This window comes from Galeopterus variegatus, unplaced genomic scaffold (genome assembly GCF_000696425.1).
Source record: "Galeopterus variegatus unplaced genomic scaffold, G_variegatus-3.0.2 Scaffold8550, whole genome shotgun sequence".
NCBI classification, from domain to species: Eukaryota; Metazoa; Chordata; class Mammalia; order Dermoptera; family Cynocephalidae; genus Galeopterus; species Galeopterus variegatus.
Genome location: NW_007734661.1, coordinates 50,804 through 56,009, shown reverse-complemented (window position 1 = coordinate 56,009; position 5,206 = coordinate 50,804). Strand labels below are relative to the sequence as shown.

At 42.9% G+C, this 5,206-nt stretch overlaps 1 protein-coding gene across 1 annotated transcript in view; it reads left to right on the top strand.

Moving 5' to 3' along the window:
• The window catches only part of LOC103608551 (H(+)/Cl(-) exchange transporter 4), a 36,380-nt gene extending 31,442 nt beyond the window's left edge, over positions 1 to 4,938 (top strand). Inside the window, exon 4 of the mRNA XM_008592973.1 lies at positions 4,748 to 4,938. The gene's annotated coding sequence lies outside the window, so the exon portion shown is untranslated. The remainder of the gene's footprint in view (positions 1 to 4,747) is intronic.
• Positions 4,939 to 5,206: the final 268 nt, after the last annotated feature.

Sequence of the window (5,206 nt, the reverse complement as noted above, 5' to 3'; positions counted from 1 at the left end):
TTTCAGATTCTTTTAATAAGGAAGGGGGATTGGTCCTTGGGAGGGGAAGATGTCTGCTGTATTGGATGCCATCATCATGTCCCTGTTATTGTCCTTCCTGTCCTCTTTACTCCAAACGCTTTTTGAACCATCCTGCTCCCCACCCCTTGTCTCCGATTTGACATTGAAACTCCCAATTAGAACCCATCGTTTCTTTTTTTTTAAAGATAGTTTATTATACATACAGGTGTGGTACAACATTGATTTTCAATAATTGTGCACATTGTGTGATGGTTAGATCAGGTTAGTTAGCTTATTCATCATGAAAATACACAATGATTCTTTGTGTCCATTAATCACAAGGGAGGCCTTGTTAGCCTCCCCTGCTTCCCCTCCCCTTTTCCACCTCTAGTAACCACGGTTCTTTTCTCTCTAAAAGTTCAGTGTATTACTGTGATGGTTGTTCCTTTTTCTATCTCTCTGTCTCTCTATTTTTTATTTGTTTATTTATGGATTCCTCCCAGTCATGAGTGAGAACACGTGGTATTTCTCTTTCTGTACCTGGGTTGTTTCACTTAGAATAATTTTCTCCAGGATCATCCACATTGCTGCAAATGGCAGAATTTCATTGTCTTTTATGGCTGAGTAGTATTGCATTGTGTATATGTACCACAATTTCCTTATCCAGTCATCCACCAATGGACATTTAGGTTGGTTCCATCGCCTAGCTGTTGTAAATAGAGCTGCAGTAAACATGGGAGTGCAGGTATCCCTTCAACCTGATGATTTCCAATCCTCTGGATATATCCACAGTTGTGAGATTGCTGGATTCTATGGCCACTCTATCTGTAGTTTGAGGAACGGCCATACTGTTCTCCATAAGCGCTGCACTAATTTACATGCCCACCAACAGTGCAGGAGGGTTCCTCTTTCTCCACATCCTCATCAGCATTTGTTATTCTCTGTCTTTTTTATAATAGCCAGTCTGACTGGGGTGAGGTGGTATCTCAAAGTGGTTTGGATTTGCATTTCCCTGACGATTAGTGATGCTGAGCATTTTTTCTTATACCTGTTGGCCATTTGTATGTCTTCCTTTGAGTAATGTCTATTCAACTCCTTTGCCCATTTTTTTAGTTGGTAGAATCCATCATTTCTTAACCCTAATAAGAATTTTCATTTTGGATAAAAATCTAGCTACAAGTGGGTATCTGTGAAACTTCTAGTTAGTGTAGGAAAATATATTTTCCCTTGATTAAAATATTTTAAGTCAGATCATGCTGACCCAGTATGGAAAATTTGTTTCTGTGTTTAAATGGCGCCCTCCAAAGTAACATCACATAGCACTTCTGTGTGGAAATATCCGGTCAATAGTAGAGAAATTAATCTTTGATCCTTTAATAGAATGAAGTTCATTGTCTCATTCACAGCACTAAAGTATTGAGTCACAGATCCTGATGTTAGTGTTGTCAGGGTTTCCATGGAACATTCGCAAGCGAGGTTGGAGTCTCCTGGACTTTAAGTCTTAAAGATGGCTTCCTGCAGTTCTCTCTTGTTCCCACGTGGGCCTGTAATGGGAGAGTGCTGCTCATAGCCTGGCTTTATAGAATCCAGGACATCCTTCCAGCTGAAACAAGTAGCTTCAAAAGGGAACACGAAACAGTGAAAAGATAGTAAAAGGTCAGTGAAACCACAGACTTTTCTTCTAATCCAGCTGAAGCCATGGAGAAGCACGAGACGATGGTTTAATCTGGGCCAAGGTCCCCTGGGAGTTGTGTCCTTCCCAGTGCGTAGCATAGAGATGTCTGTGAGTTCATGGGAAACAGAGTTACTTGACTGACGTAGCCCCATCTTATTTTCCTCTGCAAGCTGAGCCTCTCATTTGTTGTGGGGTTCAGGCTCTCCTCAACAGAAGGCCAGGTCAGGCGGGCAGGTTGAGGTCGAGGATGGGGAGTCTGCAATGGGCACTGCCACAGCGAGCTGCCTTCCTCCCCTGGAGCCTCTACTCCGCCATGTGGTCGGTCCTCTTGTGCACTGGCGGGGGCTCAGACCGACTCCGTGGGGAACTTACGGCTGCACGCTGCCCCTCATCCTCATGAGAGTGCGCGGGTGGAGAGTCTGAGGGTACCTGCTGTGTCCAAACACACAGCTTCAATCCATTTTACCTGGTGCAGAACGGGGATGTGGAGGGGAAATAAACGTCTTTTGGGAATAATGTTTGGTTTTTTCCCCTTCTTTTCCAGAGTCAAAGGCTTTAGACATTTGCAGAAGTTGCTGGATTGTTTCTGAATCAGTTTTTAATGTAAAAAACCATAAACGCATAGTGGAAAAGNTTTCAGATTCTTTTAATAAGGAAGGGGGATTGGTCCTTGGGAGGGGAAGATGTCTGCTGTATTGGATGCCATCATCATGTCCCTGTTATTGTCCTTCCTGTCCTCTTTACTCCAAACGCTTTTTGAACCATCCTGCTCCCCACCCCTTGTCTCCGATTTGACATTGAAACTCCCAATTAGAACCCATCGTTTCTTTTTTTTTAAAGATAGTTTATTATACATACAGGTGTGGTACAACATTGATTTTCAATAATTGTGCACATTGTGTGATGGTTAGATCAGGTTAGTTAGCTTATTCATCATGAAAATACACAATGATTCTTTGTGTCCATTAATCACAAGGGAGGCCTTGTTAGCCTCCCCTGCTTCCCCTCCCCTTTTCCACCTCTAGTAACCACGGTTCTTTTCTCTCTAAAAGTTCAGTGTATTACTGTGATGGTTGTTCCTTTTTCTATCTCTCTGTCTCTCTATTTTTTATTTGTTTATTTATGGATTCCTCCCAGTCATGAGTGAGAACACGTGGTATTTCTCTTTCTAGTAACCACGGTTCTTTTCTCTCTTTCTAAAAGTTCAGTGTACTACTGTGATGTTTGTTTCTTTTTCTCTCTGTCTCTATTTTTTATTTGTTTATTTATGGATTCCTCCCAGTCATGAGTGAGAACACATGGTATTTCTTTTTGTACCTGGGTTGTTTCACTTGGAAAAATTTTCTCCAGGATCATCCACATTGCTGCAAATGGCAGAATTTCATTCTCTTTTATGGTTGAGTAGTATTGCATTGTGTATATGTACCACAATTTCCTTATCCAGTCATCCACCAATGGACATTTAGGTTGGTTCCATCGCCTACCTGTTGTAAATAGAGCTGCAGTAAACATGGGAGTGCAGGTATCCCTTCAACCTGATGATTTCTAATCCTCTGGATATATCCACAGTTGTGAGATTGCTGGATTCTATGGCCATTCTATCTGTAGTTTGAGGAACGGCCATACTGTTCTCCATAAGCGCTGCACTAATTTACATGCCCACCAACAGTGCAGGAGGGTTCCTCTTTCTCCACATCCTCATCAGCATTTGTTATTCTCTGTCTTTTTTATAATAGCCAGTCTGACTGGGGTGAGGTGGTATCTCAAAGTGGTTTGGATTTGCATTTCCCTGACGATTAGTGATGCTGAGCATTTTTTCTTATACCTGTTGGCCATTTGTATGTCTTCCTTTGAGTAATGTCTATTCAACTCCTTTGCCCATTTTTTTAGTTGGTAGAATCCATCATTTCTTAACCCTAATAAGAATTTTCATTTTGGATAAAAATCTAGCTACAAGTGGGTTTCTGTGAAACTTCTAGTTAATGTAGGAAAATATGTTTTCCCTTGATTAAAATATTTAAGTCAGATCATGCTGACATGCTATGGAAAATTTGTTTCTGTGTTTAATTGGCCCCCTCCAAAGTAACATCACATAGCACTTCTGTGTGGAAATATCCGCTCAATAGTAGGGAATTTAATCTTTGGTCCTTTAATAGAATGAAATTCATTGTCTCATTCACAGCACCTAAGTGTTGAGTAGCAGATCCTGATGTTAGTGTTCTTGGGGTTTCCACGGAACATTCGCAAGTGAGGTTGGAGTCTCCTGGACTTTAAGTCTTAAAGATGGCTTCCTGCAGTTCTCTCTTGTTCCCACGTGGGGCTGTAATGGGAGAGTGCTGCTCATAGCCTGGCTTTATAGAATCCAGGACATCCTTCCAGCCAAAACAAGTAGCTTCAAAAGGGAACACGAAACAGTGAAAAGATAGCCAAAGGTCAGTGAAACCACAGACTTTTCTTCTAATCCAGCTGAAGCCATGGAGAAGCACGAGACGATGGTTTAATCTGGGCCAAGGTCCCCTGGGAGTTGTGTCCTTCCCAGTGCGTAGCATAGAGATGTCTGTGAGTTCATGGGAAACAGAGTTACTTGACTGACGTAGCCCCATCTTATTTTCCTCTGCAAGCTGAGCCTCTCATTTGTTGTGGGGTTCAGGCTCTCCTCAACAGAAGGCCAGGTCAGGCGGGCAGGTTGAGGTCGAGGATGGGGAGTCTGCAGTGGGCACTGCCACAGCGAGCTGCCTTCCTCCCCTGGAGCCTCTACTCCGCCATGTGGTCAAACCTCTTGTGCACTGGCGGGGGCTCAGACCGACTCCGTGGGGAACTTACGGCTGCACGCTGCCCCTCATCCTCATGAGAGTGCGCGGGTGGAGAGTCTGAGGGTACCTGCTGTGTCCAAACACACAGCTTCAATCCATTTTACCTGGTGCAGAACGGGGATGTGGAGGGGAAATAAACGTCTTTTGGGAATAATGTTTGGTTTTTTCCCCTTCTTTTCCAGAGTCAAAGGCTTTAGACATTTGCAGAAGAACGTCTTTCGGGAATAACGTTTGTTTTTCTTTTCCCCTTCTTTTCCAGAACTGAAGGCTTTAGACATTTGCAGAACTTGCTGGATTGTTTCTGAATCAGTTTTTAATGTAAAAAACCATAAACGCATAGTGGAAAAGGTGTTCTGTAATGAGGCGCACCACCTATTTCTTACCCTCCCTCTCTATTACTAAAGAAATGTGTGGCAGGAAGACGCCAAATAAAGGGTATCCTGAAAGTGACGTGTGCATTTCTTCTAAGTGTTTTTTCAGTGCATCCCCTGGGAATGCAGATGTTTGTGTGGCTTTTAGGGAAAGGTAGATGTGCTGGAGGTCAATCAGGCAATACTCTGCACTTGCTGTTACTTAGAACCAGGCAGCCTCAAAGTTCTCGATTAGGTGCTTCCCAAAGACCTCACAAAGGAGAAGACATGGAAATAGCTATATTTTGAATCCTAATAGGTCACAGAAACGGAATCGCGGTAGGTTTACTGCCATAATAAACAAGCTT